This window comes from Chinchilla lanigera, unplaced genomic scaffold (assembly GCF_000276665.1).
Source record: "Chinchilla lanigera isolate Chin_1 unplaced genomic scaffold, ChiLan1.0 scaffold00049, whole genome shotgun sequence".
NCBI lineage: Eukaryota > Metazoa > Chordata > Mammalia > Rodentia > Chinchillidae > Chinchilla > Chinchilla lanigera.
Genome location: NW_004955450.1, coordinates 6,647,733 through 6,665,244, shown reverse-complemented (window position 1 = coordinate 6,665,244; position 17,512 = coordinate 6,647,733). Strand labels below are relative to the sequence as shown.

Genomic DNA, 17,512 nt, shown 5'->3' with positions numbered 1-17,512 from the left:
GAGCTCAAGTTTGTCCAGCAGTGACTGGGGTGCCGGGCACCCTCTGTACATGTTTCTCAGGTGTTCTTTCAAGGGCCACCACACACACCTCATAGTTACCCTGCTTTCTGTGGATGGGAACAACTGACGCTCAGCAAAGTGAAGCAATGTGGCCAGAGGTCACACACTCATAGCTAGAATGTAACAAAGTGCTTCTTTCTTTTTTTCTTTCTTTCTTTGCCTTGAGACAGGGTCTCGCTCTGCAGTTCAGGCTATTGAACTCACTATGTAACCCAGGCTGGCCTTGAAATCACAGCCATTGTTCTGCCTCAGCCTCCGGAGTGCTGGGGTTACAGACGTGTACCACCACACCTAACAGGCAGAATTTTTCATTAGAACCCATCTGGTTGGACCACCTGTCAACTCCCAGGACCTGAGAGCACCATCCCCAAACTGCGTCACCAATCACGTCTCCCTATCACCTTGACCTGCTTCAGTAAGTCCAGAACTTCAGTAACTTCATGCCGACAGACCTTTTGTGGCATCCACAGGGCGACGTGATCCCTTTAGAGGTAGGAGGGTGCAAACCAAGACCCAGAGAAGCCAAGGGACCTGCAGAGGGCCATGTGACAGGTGGAGGCCACCGAGCTGGGACCCCAGTCCCTATGCAATCTCTGCTGCAAAGGCGAACGCCACGTGTGCTTGGTGGGTTTGCTGCTTAGCGGGGGTGGGTGGTGCTGCTGAGATCCTTGCACCTCTAATAGCATCCAGCTGTGACTCTTGGCACGCCGTGGTCTCGGTTCTGATTCGATGTAGGCATTCGTGCCCAGGGGATGTTCCAGAAGAGGGCGAAGCTCCTTCCCCGGGCTTCTCCTTCGGGGAACACAATGGTGGTGCTGATAGAGCCGGGGGTGTGGGATCCTTGAAGCAGCCAAAGAATCCCAGCTTCTGGGGGCTGCCCGGCAGCAGCTCCTCTCCCCGGGTATTTTTAGTTGCATTTAATTTGGCGGTGCTGAGCACTTTTGATTTCACAATGATTAGTTAGAGCTTGTGCGCTGCTGTTTCTCTCCTTCCCACCCGCCTGTCTCCCCCAAGGGGACTGGGTGTTGTTTTGACTTTTATGTGCTACAATAAAAACTTTCATTGTAGCAAAATGTTTGCTCGTCAAAATTAGCTTGGTTAATTCCAAAGAATTGCTTCATCTTGGCTCCTCGGGCACCAGGGATCTTTTTTACAAGACGAATTGGCCACCAGCCAGCTATCTCCGGGACAATTCCTCTGTAGCGTTTATCCCCCTGGAATTTACCTTTGGAGAGGAAGACCAGCCCTCGCCTTCCAAAGACTCTGCAGGACGTGTGCCCAGGTACGCGGGCTCCGAGGTGGGGCGGGGGGTGGCAGGAAGAAATGTGTGTTTGGTTTTGATTTTAGAGGCAAAGCTGCACACACACACACACACACACACACACACACTGGCTGGGAACAGTACTTCAGACAAGTGACAGGCTCAATGCATGCAGGAAGACAGAGATGCAGACACATGTAGATCCCTTCCCCAGCTGGTTACGAGTGGGAAATGCTTGACCTGCCCCTTCCAACATTTTCAGGGCTCCGCAGGCAGCAAGATGCAGATCTCGTGAAGACCAGTGCATCAGAGAGAAGTTAACAGACGTCACCTTTAATTATCCTGGGGCCTTCACATGACCAACACCGGTACCCCCAGGAAGCCAGTGCTCTGGTGCCAAGTCCAGGCCAAGACGGACTCCAGCTGCCTTCCCATCACCACCAGATAGATGTCTGTTGCCAAGGCGACCCCAACCATCACTAGCAGAGTCTTCACCCACGTGGCTGGGGAGGCCCGGATGAGAGGCCACAGGAGCAGCTGGCTAGTAAGCTGCCTTCGAGGGCAGGGGGACAAGACTAGGTGGGGCAGGAAGGGACTGGGGGCAGGGAGACTCTGCAAAGGGACTGTTTTGCTCTGGCTGGCCTTGGGGTTGATGCCCAGAGCTGGCTTTAAGCCATCTGGGGTTATTAAATGACATGCTGCCCTTCTAACCCCTTTTCTAGGAGCCCCTTCTCTCTCTCTCCTGTCTCTCTCTTCTCTCTTCTATAGAGTGAATGTATAGCCAAATATTTCTGGAAAAGCGTGAGTTAATGCTATATGAACACCCACCATGTGCCTTACCCTGTGGCTGGCATTTTGAAAGCAGTGGCTCTGTGACTCGGGACAATTCAGCCCCACCAGCGTGCCTTTCTCATCCGAGGGATGGATAGGAGGCTCGGAGAGGTTCAGGAACTCGCTCAAGGCTATCAGCTGCCACCGAGAAGGTGGTGTTTGGCTGCAAAGCTCAGGAGTTTGTGCTCAGGAGTTTGGGAGCTGGGATGAGGCGGCAGGTGAGTGTCTTCGACATTGCGAGCTCTGTCTGCAGTGTGGGTGGTGCTGGGAGGATCAAGGACGCAGGGCACAGGGGTGGGAGGAAGAAGTGAGAGCTGCTGAGTTGGCAGATCCGTGTCCGCACGGCTGAGACACAAAGGGGTCTCTGTCCTGCTGTTGTTGTTCCTGCCCAGGTGTTATCCCCCTGGGACCCTCACCTCTACCCCACCAAGCTCTCATATTACAGAAAAGGCACATCTGACATCTACTTTGGCTTGAAACCTTGTCCCCTCCAAAACATGTTGAAATCAAATTGCCATCGTGGCCGTATGGAGGGACAGGACCCTCAATGAGGCGATTAGGTTATGCGGGATCTGTCCTTAGTCACTTTCTGATCATTAGGACAAAATACCTGATACCCGTGATTTAAAGGAAGAGAGATTTATTTTGGGTCACAGTTTCTAGGGGATTTAGGCCATAGGCAGCTGGCTCCGAGGGGTCTGGAAGAGGAGGCCTGCTCATATCATTGTAGTCAGGCAACAGAGAGGGTGGAGAGGAGATGGAGAGGGAGATGTCCCCAGTGACCTGTGTCTTCCAACTACCCCCCACCCCTTAACAGAAAGTCAGCTGTAGTCCCCTGTAATGCCCCAGGATCCAATCACCTTCCACACACAGGATCATGTGGGGGGACATGTTAGATCTAAAGTGTAATATTCTGCCCCCATCCCCCAAATGGATCATGTCCATCTCTTATGCATTTATTCCCTCTCTAAGAGTCACCTGAATTTTGAGAGTTCCAGCACTGCTGAAAAGTCCAAGTCCAGCATCTCCTCTGAGACTGAAGGCAGACTCTCAGCTGTGAGCACCTCTAAAAATCAAAATGAAAATAAAACACTGCCAACATACAATGACACAAGGCAAACAATCTCATTCAAAATAAAGAAATAGGGGAATAGGAAGGTATGAGGCCAATGCATGATTAAAACCCACCAGGGCAAACATTAGATCCTTTAGTTCCATGTCCTGCAGCTGGGGCAGTATGTAAGCTCCAAAGGGCATGGATGGCCTACCCTAGTGGCATTGCTGGTTGCAGCCCTCATGGCCTCTTTGTAAGTAACTTCGCTCACTGCCTGTGGCTTTCCTCAGCAGCTGTTCTACATTCCCAGCATCCCCAGTTTCCTGGGATCTCCATTACACTTTTGGCTTCACTCTCACAACTTCATGCACTGATCTCCTAGGCCTTCCTTTGAAATCTGGATGAAAGCCTCCCTGATTCCACAACTCCTGCACTCTGCATGCCTGAAGAACCAGCACCATGCAGATGATGCCAAAGTCTGCTGCCAGTTCGAGTGGTAGTTGGGCCCCCTTGGGCCATGGCTACAGAGGTCTCTGAGTGCCTAGATAGCTGAGCCCTGTGACACCAATCCTGAGGAACCCATTTTCTGGGTGTCTCTTCTTAAGCAGGGGTCCTAGATCCTCTCTTCTAGAATGAAAACTCCAGAAGTTTGCACCCTTGAGCCCTTGAGGAAGGCTTGGATCTTGCTGATTCCTGAAATTCCCTCAAGACATCTTTTCTATTGTCTTGACACAAAGTGCTTGGCTTCTTTTTAATGCCAACCTTTTTAGCAAACATACTTTTCAAGGCCCCAACTTCGCAGCTGCTCCTTTTCAGATGAAACTGCAAAATTTTCACATCTGCTTTTTCCTCCTGTTTCTCACTGAGATCTGACTAAAAAGCCACCACCAGTACCAGTGCCACAGCCTGAGCGTCGGCCTGCCTCGAAATTTCCTTCAAAGGGTTAATTAGCCCACCACCTTTAATCTCAGTCTCCTGCAAAGTCTCAGGACATGAAAAAAATGTAGACAAATTTTTCTGCCAGAGTGTAACCTAAGCGGCCTCAAGTCCAAATGCCAGTGGGGTCGTTGTTCCCAACTTAAACCTGAGCCTGGCCGTTACTGTCCGCATTTCTATTAGCATTCTGCTCTGAGCTCTGACTAGAATCTCCCATCAAGCTTGGCTTACAACTCTCTCTCTCTCTCTCCCCGCCCCATATATATACATATTTAGTCCAAATATACATATATGGACTATATATATATATATATTTAGTCCAATGAACTTTTAAAATGATGTGGCTAACTCATATCGTTTTCAAGATCTTAAAGATGTAAATCTGTACTTAATGAGTAGTAAACAGGAAGAAGGCAGCTGATGGTGTTACTAAAGTGGACACTGAGATTCTGCGGACTCAAAAATGTATTGCCCCCCCACTCCAAAGAAAAGACAAAAACGAACAACAAAATGCTTTGCTGGTGCGTGAGTCATTGTATGGGGACAGCCCTACCTGGGGACTCTAGGCTAGGCCCACAGAGAAAGCCTGGCTCCCGTTGCCCCTGTCTCCATCCTGGCCTGCCCAGCAGTGGCTGCCGCCTTCTCTTTCAGTCCAGCTCTACAAGCCTCTGGAGGCAGTGGCTACCTGCAGGGACAGCTGGGCTCAGACAGGGGGACACAGCAGACACGAGTGAAGTTCTGGCCTTGCCTGTGTGGTAGGCAGCAACCCCTGTCCTGCTGAGAGAGTTCAGGAGGCTGCGGGTCCCTCCTTCCCTTCCCTGCCCAGCCTGTGTCCCTAGACCTTGCACTGGGCACTGAGGATGCAGGGTGATGAAGACACCACCTCTGCCTCGTCAGAAACCAAGCATGTGAGCACTGGTGGCTGGAGAGGGGAGAGGACAGAGGATGTAGGAGGGAAGGATAACTGCTGTGGACCAACGCAGCTCTTGATGTGCCCAGGGAAAAATGGCAAGAAGATGCAGAAATAAAGATAAGAGATGAAAGCTGGGGTCAGGTGGAACCCTCTCTTTCCAGATGGGAGGAAAAGAACTGCCCAAGATCTGTAGAGCTTTTATTTATATACTCAGGAGGTTGGTGTCAATTTCAACCTCTCTGCCTAGCAACCTGTTTGTAAGCTGGTACAGCTTGTTTACACGGCTGGAGAAGCTCTCATTGTTCTCCCCCACACGTGTGATTGATTTCCAGCTTCAGCCACTCCCTACAGACAACAGAAGGAGGCTGGTGTCCCCAGTCCCCAAAGCACTCTGGGTTGTACAGGTCCTAGAGGACCCTTTGGAGGATACTTGAAGTCATGAACACTGGGCCTTGGAGAAATCAACCCCTAAACATACTCTTCTCTTCATCATTATTTACCGGGCACCTATTACGCACCCACACAGTTGGCCAAGGGTCTTATCCATGTTGATTCACTTCATTCTCCCACCAACCCCATCAGCCAGTCGTAACACCTTTTCCAGGTCAGAATGATCTTGGGCAGCGTCCCATCCCTTGGCCTTGCTGCCTCGCTTGCTGCGTCTTCCAATCAGATCCGAGTCCCTTCTGGACACTGAGTAGCAGCTCTCGAGCCTTGGAACCGTTGTAATCTCCTTCTGGGGGCCTTTGGCCTTTGTCAGGCTTGAGCCCATGGATCAAGCCAGAGTGGTCTCTTTCTCTCTCATCTCTGTCTCTGTCTCTGTCTCTGTCTCTATCTCCTGCTTCTGTCTCCCTCTCTCCCAAAGCTTCCTGGTTATTTCTTCCAAGCCCCATTCTGCATCCTTCACCCATTATTTCTCCTGAAAGCCACCCAAACAGTGGGACCATTGTACCCTGAGCACACCCCACTATCCTGCCCAAGGGTGCTGGTGGCACTCAGCACCCGCTCCCCCCCCCCCGCCCCTTGTAGGAGAGGGCTGTCTATACCACAGCTGTTGCAGCTGCGTCCTGGGCCTCCTCATCCTGCACAGCTGAGCACAGGTCAGCCTGACCTGACCTGAGCATTGCTCCAGACTCCCAAGGAACATGCCTGCCCGGGGCATCCTGGTGGGTCACAGGAGATGGGAGAGGGGCGTCCCAGGATGTTGTAGAGGCAGGACAAGGGAGGATGGCAGATATCACTTTGAGACCTTGGGCAGCTGACCATATCTACGTCCCAGCTCCACCTGCTAAGAAATGGGGGGACCTGTTATATCCCACCAGGGAAGGAAGATGGTCACTTATTGGTTGTCATTTGAGGCACTTTTTAAAAGCAATCTCAACTGGGCATGGTAGCACATACTTGTGATTCCACACCCTGGGAGGCTGAGGTAGGAAGATCAAAAGTTTAAACCCAGCCTGGTGTCTTGGTTACTTTTTTCTCCCTGCTGGGACAAAATACCTGACGCCCAAAATTAAGGAAGGAAAGGTTTATTTCACTTAGAGTTTGTAGAGGTTTCAGTCCATACTTGGCAGATTATAAGGCAGAGTGGCACATGGCAGAGAGCTACAGCTCATGTTGGCAGAATACAGCAAAGCAACAAGCACACATCAGGGTGGAATGGCCTCAAGCACCCTTTTCCTCTCCCTTACATATGCAAACTATCCACCCCAGGGCGGGTGTAGCTCTCATACCCCTAATCAATCAAACTCTAAAAGCCTGCCCCATGGCCGCATGAGGCTTTGGGGAGGGACACACAGACAAACTGTAACACCTGGGCAAATTAGCAAGATCCTATCTCAAAACGTTTTTAAAATAGATAAAAAAAAGTTTGGAGATGTAGCTCAGTGCAAAAGTCCTGAGTTCAAGCCTCAGTACTAGAGGAAAAAATAAAAAGCATCTTCGAGCTTCATCCAGAAATGCCCCCTGAGCAGGAGTCATGGTATCCCTGCAGGGCAGCCCTGGGTTATGCATTGCCCACTCCAGCGTCTTCTTGGAGAGAACAGATGTCTAGCTGAGCGCCCTCTCTTATAAAGGCAGGCACAGGGCATGACAGGACCAGGACAGGCAGAGGCAGAAGGCTGATGTCAAAATAAGCACCAGCAGGTTGAGCTCAGCCCGGGGGGGATGTACCTGGTTGACTCCCACGGGTGGCTGTGGTCCAGCTCGGGACGTCATACTCCCTGGACAGCATGTGACTGCCCTCAGAGCACGCCTTCACCTCTGTTCCTCCCACGCCTCATAGCTAGACCAGTGATGGCGAACCTTTTAGAGCTTTCAGCGATGCAGATAGCCTGCTGTGGCATACGTGCCATAGCTTTGCCACCGCTAGGCTAGACAGCGCACAGGGGAAGACACTGGGCCAGAGACTGGCCTCCCCCTTTGTGCCAGCACGGTAGGGGTAGGTCAGGGCTTGGACCCAGCTGGGAGCTCTGCCCACTGCATGGCACCTAATCCCAGCACCCGTGTACCCTCCGAGGAGGTAAACTGAGGGAGTCCAGCATCTCCAAGCCACAAGCAGAGAGGCTCCCCCAGATGCAGTTCAGAGTGTGCCCACAGGAGGTGTCCTGGGGCCAAAGAAGAACCCCAAGATGAAGTCAGGTAAGGCACTGAAAGGGATGGGGGGGGTGCACCGCAATCTGGGGGCCCCAGCCCAGGCTCCCATGGATGCTGACCTCTTCCCTGCACCCTGTGACCCTGCCTGTGCTGGCTGCGTCCCTTCCTGACACCCACACAGGTGCCCCAAGGGCTGGCAACCAGCAGGGACCAAGGAGGGCACGGCCTCCCCGGCGTGGAGCGGAGCCCTGATCCCGGAAAAGCAGCTGAGCCTCTGGAGCCGGGCCCTGCTGAGGACAGAATGGGAAGACTGGGAAGCGCTATGACCTCAGCAGTCTGTGCGTGAGGGTCAGGACACTCGGGGGCTACGGAGAGGAAGTAGATTCCTCCTTCACTCCCAGAGGCTGGAAGGACAGGCCCAGCCTCGGGCAGCGCATGGTGGAGAGGGAGGCCTCCCAGCTGCAGCCAACAGCGCAGTCGTGGGTGTGTGCAGGTGTGTACTTGCCGGGGTAACTCGTGGGAGAGGTCAGCTGACAGCTCTGCGTTGTGGCTGTGTCAGGACAGCAGCTGTGTGTGTCTCGCTCATCCCTCGGTACCCACGACCTAGTACCATTGACTCGCTGTTTGACTCCAGGCAAGTGACTTAACCTCTCTGGGCTTAAGATTCATTCCTGTAAAACAGAGCTGGTACAGGGGCTGGGAGATTTGCTGAGACCCTGAAAGGACCGAGTATGACCCCCCCTTGCTGTGGTCCCTCGTACTCACACAGAACTGTGGTCCTCTGGCTCCCTGGCCAGCAGGAGAAGGGACATTTTTGTTGTCTGTTTGTTTTGTGGTGCTAGGCAGGCATTCTGTCACTGAGCTGCATAACCAGCCCGAGACTTGGATCCTGGGATCAGGAACAATCATGGAAAAGGAAGGCTAAGGGCTCTGAGAGACTCATATGCCTCAGGGAGAGCTGGTTACTGCGAACACTTCACTCAGGTAACTGTTTACCCTGCCAAGCGTCCTCTACCGGGCACCTGAAAGGCCTTCCCAGGAAACGCTCCAAGAAGGGCAGTCCTGTGTCTGGCATGGAGGCTGGCTCAGACTAGGGCATCCAAAAACTCCTCTGTCCAGATGAGAGAGATGAAGGGTCAGGGCCCGGGCCAACTCCTCCTGGCTTTAAAAATGAAGATTTGAAGCCAGGTATGGTGGCCCACACCTGTAATCCCAGCACTCAGGAGGCCGAGGCAGGATTGCCATAAGTTCAAGGGCTGCTGGTTGTTAGTCAGTGACAGAGAACTTGCCTTCCATGCATGAGGCCCTGGGCTCCACCACCAGCACTGGGGAAAAAAAAAAAAAAAGAGGCCAAGCACAAACTGAGCATGGTGGTACCTGCCCCTGATTCTAGCACTTGAGAGGCTGAGGCAGGAGAATTGCTGCAAGTTCAAGGACAATCTGGATTAAATAGTGATTTGTAGGCCAGCCTGAATAACATAGCAAGACCTTTTCTTCTTAAAAAAGAACAAACAAAAGGGCCAGGGATATAGCTTAGCAGTACAAGTGCCTGGCTGGCAAGCACAAGTTCCTGAGTTCGATTTCCGGTACCTCCCCAAAGAAAAGGTTGAACACCTATGTATGAATGGCTGTTGGTGGAGAAAAGTGTTGTACTGTGCCATAAAACCAAAGAGAAATGTAAACAGAGATGCCCAGTACATACTGCAGAGTACTCAATACACATGGCCCATAGTATTTATTATTTATGTATTGTAAACACTATTTAATAAATATATTTCAGTAAATATAAATACTGGATTCCTTTCTAATAATATTATTGTCACTTGACAAAAATGAATGCTACGGCCTGAGAGAGTGGAGGAAACCACCAGGTGCCCACAGCGTTGATTGTTTTAGACCAGAGACCCAAGATGCAGAGAGGAGGTTGGCTGATTTCGGGCCAGGCTGGGGCTGGGGCTGGGGCTGGGCTGGTCCCCATCCGCAGGGTGCCAGCGCCATGTTCCCAGCACGCAAGGTGGCCGGCTCCCCACCTGCTGTCCCCGGGCGAGGTGACTCTCTCTGTCAGTGCGGACACATGCAGGCGGGTTGGGGCCACACCATCCGTGGCCCGCAGGCGGGGGCCCTGGGAACAGCAGGACCTGCCTGTAACCCCAGAAGGCTCCTCCGCTTCTGCTGCCAGGTGGGGCAGCGACCTGCCGAGGACCCCAGCTAGCCGCCCACTGGCAGGCTGGCTGCATCTCTGTGCAGACCCGACCTTGAATTTTACACACTGCCATGTGGGCCCGAGAAAGGACTTTTGAAGCCAGGCACTGCCTTGCTTTGCTGGGCCCAGCACGGAGAGGTGCCCTTACAGGGCCCCAGGTGTGGATCTGGTGCTCTCTGGCCGCTGTGGGAGTCCGGGAGGCCCAGGAGCCTCTCTGAGCCTCTACCACCGCCTCGATGGCATGGGAGCAATCAGGAGCCAGCTTCTGGAGTTGCTTAGAGAGGCCAAGCGAGGTGAGGCCTGCGCCAAGCACTCGGCAGCGCGTGGCACTGTGGCGGTGCCGTGGGGCCGGTGGCCGCCGTGGCTCTACTAGCCGAGTAAAGAGCCTGAAAGAGTTCAAGGTGCAGAGGGGCCCTCGGCAGCCGGGGGAGGGTATCGCCGAGGGGCAGGATTTCGGCCGCTCTCCTCTCTTTTCTTCTCGCTTATCTGAATTTCCCAAATATGCCTCTATGCGCCTGAATTCATTGTATCCCTTGAAAATGATAATAAAGTGAAAAGCAAGCCTGTCCCCCGCTGCGCTGCGCTGCCGCCTCCTTGCTGGGGGCGGGTGCCCGGCATGGGCAGAGCTGGGGACCAGAGCCTGAGGCGAGGTGGCAGAGCGGGCCGGGTCCCCTGCCCGAGCAGAGAGGGCCCCCACCGGGGCGGGCCCAGCTCGCTGGTGCGCTCCGCGGTGCCCGGCTCAGACAATGCGAAGGCACAATCATTCATTATAACTCAATTACAGTGATTAAAGCTGGTGGCATGCAGAGGCAGGGGAGAGCTGCCAGCAGAATTTACACTCCGTGTCATCAGCGAGAGATAACAGCAGCTGACGCGGCTGCTGCCTCCCCTGCCATCTGCTTGGCGCGGGCCGCCCGAGGGGCGAGGGCTGCCTCTACTTTAATGGTGGCTCTTGTGGCGGAGCTGCTGAGAGGGGTACACGGTGTGGGGTGGGGACCACACCTGGACCCCTCCCCTAACACCTGGCAGCCCCATACCCGACATCTGGAACGGGGGTGTGGGAAGCTGTTCCGGAATTGTGTGCACCAGGGCAGAAGCTGTCGTTCTGAGACCCGGTTTCCCCCTCCACGTTCCAAGTGAAGAAACTGAGGCAGGCTGGGCATGGTGGCTCATGCCTGTAATCCCAGCAACTGGGAGGCTGAGGCAGGAGGATCGTTGCGAGTTCGAGACCAGCCTGGGCTACAAAGTGAGCTTAAGGCCAGCCTGAACTGCATAGCGAGACCCTGTCTCAAAAAGACCAAAAAAAAAAAAAAGAAAGAAAGAAAGAAAGAAACTGAGGCAGAGTTGAACAAAGGATCACCCCAAGAAGCTGGGGGCAGAGGCCTGGCTCAGACCTGCTTGAGCTTCCCTGGGAGCGGGTGAAGAGCGGGCAGGGGCAGGCGGATGCCGAGACTTTGGGGACTCAGCAGGCATCATGGGCAGTGCCACGGCGGGAGGTCGGGGGTCCCTGGACTCGGACAGGGAGGAATGCAGTGACCCCAGCAGGGAGGAAGCGGGACAGGGGAGGTGGAGCCCATGGTCAAGGCTGGCGTCTGAGGACCCGGCCGTGTTTCCTGGGACAGCGGGGACGCAGGCACCCCAGAACACGGGGCTTCCGGCCGTGGTTTCCAGGGACAGGACGCCGTTCTGCCCACGCCTCTTCTGCGCCCCTGTGCACCACGCGGGAAAGGGGGACTCGGCGCCGTCTTCTCTTGGTTCCCGTTATTCATTCGCTCGGAACATTTTACGTTCTCCCTGCGCTGGGGCGGAGACCACGGTCACGTGGTAGCATCCACGCTGCCGGCGGCCTGTCCCCCGCCCTGCCCTGCGTGGCCCGACAGCACAGGTAAAGCTTGGGCAGGCTTGAGCCCCATCTCCAGAGTCTCCCTGTGCCCTCTTTGGGGGACTCTCTCCTCCCACTTCCTCTCCAGAGCCAGCTCAGACCTACCCCACTGCCAGGAAGCCGTCTGCGCCCTAAGGCCGTGGCTATCCTTTCTTTGGGCTCCCACACCCCAGTCCAAGTGACCCGGGAACCCTGAATATTGGCGTCGTCTGGGGAACAGGACTCCTCCTTACCCGCACCCCCAGCAGCAGCTTTGGGCTGGGTCCTGTTTATGTCCAAAGTCTGAGGCATGGATGGAGTGAGTCCTAGGAAATGTTTGTTGACTGCAAAAATGTTGAAAATGGAGGGGTGGAGTTGGCCGGAAGAGGACAGAGGTATGGGACAGGTGCCCCCTATCTCCCCTGGGGCTCCTCACTCCACTCCTGTGAACCCCCAAGGGGCTCCCTGTGGGTGGCTGGGACGGAGGGTTGTCCCGCCCTGGAGACTGGAGGATAGATGGGCAAAAGGGCACGGTTGCCTTCTCACCTGCACTTCACCGCTCACACCACACGGGGACGGGATGTGACCCACCTGGGGCAGCCCAGGCACTGCAGAAAGCGTCAGACCCTGGTGGGGCTGCACCTCCCTGCCCGAGAAGCCCTGTCCCTGGAATTCCCCAGAAGAGCGAAAGAGGAAGCTGAGGGAGCTGGAAGGTCTGAGATGCAAAACTGCTCAGGGTGCGAAGCCTGGCCCAGCGCAGCGGCCGAAGCGGCCCGCCAGCACCCACGGGGCTCTTCGGCCTTCCTTCTGCCTGGTGTCCTGGGCATCAGGCTCAGGGGGGCCAGAGCATCTCTTCCAAATGATCACGCTCTTTGGGTTCCATTTCCCTATCCAGAGTGAAGATGCTGGAATAGATCTGGGCTTCCCAGCCTGGGACGTGGGGAGGGGTCTGTAAAATGACAAGACACCCAGCACCAGTTACTGTTCTTCCTGCTCTCACCCGGTCACTCGCATTGGGCCCCTGAGCTTGTCCGCCGCAGGTGCTGATGGGTGTCCGCAGCTCTAAACGCTGGACCAACTCTTTCTTTCTACCAAAAAAGGAGTGAGAAGGGCTGGAGGCACAGCTAGTTAGACTTGTTCTCATTGCATGTACTGGAATGCAGATTCTAAATGGGGCATGGTGGCACACGCCTGTAATCCCAGCACTTGGGAGGCTGAGGCAGGAGGATCTCCATAAATTACAGGCCAGCCTATACGGGCTACATAGTGAGTTCAAAGCCGGTCTGAACTACGCAGTGAGACCCTGTCTCAAAGAATAGCAGCAAGCACAATAACAAAAACATAGGGTGCAGTTTGTTTAAACTAAATGATCCTGGTTTTTCATTTAAGATCGTGATATAAAATTCCCCTTTTAGATATTTAAATTTGCTTTCAAAGTGAAGTTACTTAAAGGAAAAATATTAAGTCAGTCATGAGCTGACCAGACCACATGTCCTTAGATGGGCATATGGATAGATGACTGGGAAGTCCTGGGTTCCGTAGACCCAGGTGGCTCTGCCCAGGTTGTGGGCAGGACTGCAAGGCTCGAGCACCTGTTCTCTGGGACAGGGCCAGCAGGGCTAGAGGAGGGTGGCTCACCCTGAGAAGAAGGTGCCGGTGAGTCAAAGAGTGATCTCGGGTAACATCTGTCCCGGGGCTTCCCAGGGGCCAGGGAGTGTGTCCCCAAACAAGCGTAAATGCAAATGACTTTCGTTGACAAATAACCAAGGTCACAGAGGCTGCACAACAGTTGGCAGCAGTTTGCAAACAGTGCTGTGCAAGCCCATGTAGCCCCAGCCCCCGCCCCAGCACAAGGGATCCACAGACGCTTCAGGCTCCTCGGGGAACAGACTAGCTCAGCACTGCAGGGAGAAACCCGCAGAGGACTCCTACTCACCCTTCAACACCCAATTCAGAGCATCTGGTCTACAAAGCATTCATGGAAACAAACCTCCCCTTCTAAGAATTGCTGGTCCCCTGCTGAGCACCCCCAGCATTCTGTGCAGGTCCCTGATGATTGGTAACACTGGGTTACCATTGTAGTTTGTTTCCTGTTTTAACAAGCACATTGTGTGAGGTGTGCCCCACCCCCCAGCCTGCTCTGTTTATGTTATTGAATGCATGCATGGGCAGGTGGGTTGCTAGAACCGGCTTCAAATTCTTGAGTTTGCAGATTCCTTCAGTGTACTTGTGATTCTTAGTCTGGTAGGGATCAGGAATACAAAGAGCCCAACTTGGTCTCTGCCTTCAGGAAACTCCCAGCAGAGTGAGGAAGGATCGATGCAAACCACTTGAATCCACTTTGAAAAGAGATTTTGATAGAAGACAAGTAAGGTTAGATTTTTTTTTCAAAACTTATGACCTTTGAAGTATTGGCAGTCCCTGAGCTAGTAAAAATACGTAAAGGAAAGGCCCCAAAACAATGGGCATTATTAGGGTTTTTTTGTGGGGAGGGGTACCAGGAATCGAACTCAGGACCTCACTCTTGCCAGGAAGGCACTGTGCCACTGAGCTAAATCTCTGGCCTTTTATTATTAGTATTAAGCACCCTTAGCATCCAGATTAGGGTCTCTAATTCCACCTCCCAGTAAAAGGATCCAGGATTTGCTGGGGAAGTGGCTGACTCCATTTCTGAGACAGAGATATACAGGACGGGACAAAGGAATCATCTTTTCTCACAGAGCAATAAAGTTATCAAAGGCTACTGTGGATATTTCCCCAAAAAACATGGTGACACCATGAGGAGCCCCACTAGAAGAAGGTGAGAAGAGGCTCCCCCAAAACACATCAAATCTGTTTAAATCCACACATTCATGATGATACTTTTTAAAAAGAAAATCTCACTGGGCAACTTTTGAGAATACCAAGTGAATTAACGCCCTATTTTGAAAACTGGAAATATAACAACAAAAAAAATCAAACAGTTATCCTGCACTTTCTATAAACTTTGCTTCAACGTGCCCAAAGGGTTGATGGAGAGTAGATTCTCTTTGTAGCAAGAAATTGGAGAAGGCACAATTTGCATAGCACCCTTTTGTAGCCCCTAAGGAATTAATGGATCTGCACAATGATCGTGGTGAGTGCTAGCCTGCAGAAGGGAGAAGCGTCTAGATACTAGGCGTTTCCTGATGAATCTATGAAGCAGTCTTGTCAGGCCCTGAAAATCAAGCCTGGATCTAATCAAGCTCCAAGATCTAACTACAATTTAGCAATCAGCAGAATTCAGGCTGTGCGGAGTTCTAAGGACAAATAATTTGGTTTCTTCAATAAATGAATCAGAGAGAGAGAGAGAGGAAGAGGAGGAGGAAGAGGAGGAGGCAAGAGTAGAAACCTAAAAAGTTTATTAATATTTGCTCCATACAGACAGTGATAGTATTTCAAATGTTTTTTTTTAAATTATGACAATAGGGGCTGGGGATTTAGCTCAGCGGCACAGCGCTTGCCTGGCAAGCGCGAGGTCATGAGTTCGATTCCGTGTACCACAAAAAAAAAACAAAAACCAAAAAAAAAAAAAAAATTATGACAATAAGGGAACTTTGTAAATTGTATCTTTTTATGTGTGTGTGTACCAGGAATCAAACTCAGGACCTTGAGCTTGCCAGGCAGGCACTGTGCCACTGAGCTATATCCCCAGCCCTGTAAATTGTATCTTTAACGGTATTAGAAATTATTGTTAACTTATTTGTTGGTTTAGCGTTGTGAAGGTTCTATTTTAAAAATGGGACTTACTTCTTGGATTTGGTAGAACATTTCCTAATTCAGCGAAGGGGTAAGTATGTGGCGTTTCTTGGAGAACACTCCGGGTGGAGGGTGGGTGGGTTTGGGTGGGATCAGAAGACATGGGGTCCCTGAGGTGAGCCGCCTGAGGGAGAGGGCTGGAGGTTCCTTCCCCTCTCTTCTCTCCTTTTGTATCTGCTTGGCATTTTTCACAGTGAAGAGCTGAACAAGTCTATCTCACGTCCTGCGCGGGACAGCTGTCCCCACATACTCAGAGCCACTGCATCACAAGCACCAGGGGTGATTCACGCAGCCTTAGTATCACAGAGTGGACCAGAAGACGAAGACCGGTGAGACCTGCTGAGGTGTGTGGCCCAGGTGACGAGTGAGCTGGAGGCTTCCCATCTTGTCACTGGGCCTGCCACCCCACCCCAGACTTCCTTAGTCCCTGTCCCCCCACCCCAGCCCCTTTAGGGGCCGTGTCCAGACTGAGCCTTCATCTTTCTGGCTTTTTTGTTTTAAAAGAATCTTTAATTATGAAATAGTTCAGACATGTGGGGAACAAGAAGAACACAACAGTAGCAAAGTCATCACACAAATTTCTAAAGTGTGCATAATTTAACACCTTCAGTTTTTTTTTGAGTAATAAAATGTGATAGGTGGAGCTGAACTTTAGCCAACTTTCATTTTCCTTCCCTCCCCGCCCCTCCAGAAAACCACTATTATCCTAATGGGGTGGGGGACGTTTTCACTACTTGTGGATGTGGATATATACATATATATACTCAAATATAGCATTGTTTTGTATAGATTTATATTTTACATAAATAGAATCATATCATATATTTCTCTTTGCAACTTGCTCTTTTCACACAACATTGTGTTTTTGAGACCTATCCAAGTTGATATATAAAAATCTGGCTTATGCATTTTAATGCCTATGAACAATTTTATTATATAGGAAAGTGCATAGTTTTTGTAAAAGTCCTTTCCCCCATTCATGGATAGGTGGGCTCTCATGACTTCTGTTCAAACAAAGAGCCGATAAATCTGCTGCACCCGCCTCTCTGGAGACTTGCTGGAGTTTCTGGAGGCTTGCGGCCCTCTCCTCTCCACTACCCCCGCTCTCTCGACTCAGCCTGGACCCCTGGTCTCTGCCCAGGTCCCATCTGCTGTCTCCCCAGCCTGCTCAGCCTGGGACCTAGCCTGGCTTCAGGCCTGAAGGAGACTGGTGGGGCAGGCAGCAAGAACTGGAATCGAGTGCACTGGGGTAAGAACTAGATAGGGCTGGGCCAGGGTATATTGTGAGGACTGCAGTGTCCCCTGCCCTCCTCTCTGTTGCCAGGTGAATGCCTTAGCTCCGTGCCATGACATGTGGCTTGCATTTTTGGAGAACCCACACAGCGGTCATTGGTACCATGGCTGTTTCCTCCCCTGTGGTCCAGAGCTCTGTGAGGATAGATACTGCGTTATTGATCTTGGCATCTTAGCAGCTAGAATCATGCCTGGCACAAATTGGATTCTCATGACATAAACATTGGATGGATGAGTGGGCAAAAGAATAGCTGGATGAATGGATGGATGGGTGGGTGGGTGGATGGATGGATGGGCAGAAGGATAGCTAGATGGATGGATGGATGGATAGATAGATGGATGCATGGATAGATGGATGGATGATGCAAGAGTGGGAAAGACAGGTGGGAGAGTTTGAGGATGTCCTCAAGGCAGGCCCCTGGTTTCCGTGACTATTCTGGGCCACCTCCCTTCCAAGAGGAACTTCCTCACCAGTCCTGGCGGGGAAGGGCCAAGAGGTCTCCCTCCCTGGAAACTGATCCTCTAACAAGGCCACTGAGTCCTACCACCGGACAGCTACTTCCTTGCTTCATGTCCTTCCTCACTGAGACATGATATTTAGAGGAGGGGATAACTTTGCCCATGCTGGGGACAGGAAAGGTGAGAGGCTGGAAGGCATGGCTGGGTTAGCTGTTGTCTGGCGTGACCTGGACATTGTATCTAACCCAATGGGAACTAAGACCATTATG

At 52.3% G+C, this 17,512-nt stretch overlaps 1 long non-coding RNA gene across 4 annotated transcripts; it reads left to right on the top strand.

Moving 5' to 3' along the window:
• The first annotated feature begins 288 nt into the window (after nt 1-288).
• On the top strand, nt 289-8,989 carry LOC102015069. Of its 4 annotated transcripts, XR_262534.2 has the most exons (5): nt 289-1,342; nt 1,584-1,865; nt 2,090-2,370; nt 7,574-7,695; nt 7,832-8,989. It is a non-coding gene; the product is annotated as an uncharacterized LOC102015069 (long non-coding RNA). The 4 variants fall into 4 exon arrangements; XR_262535.2 differs by having other exon boundaries at nt 7,574-8,989; XR_262537.2 differs by lacking the exons at nt 7,574-7,695; nt 7,832-8,989 and adding an exon at nt 3,589-4,395.
• The last annotated feature ends 8,523 nt before the right edge of the window (nt 8,990-17,512 follow it).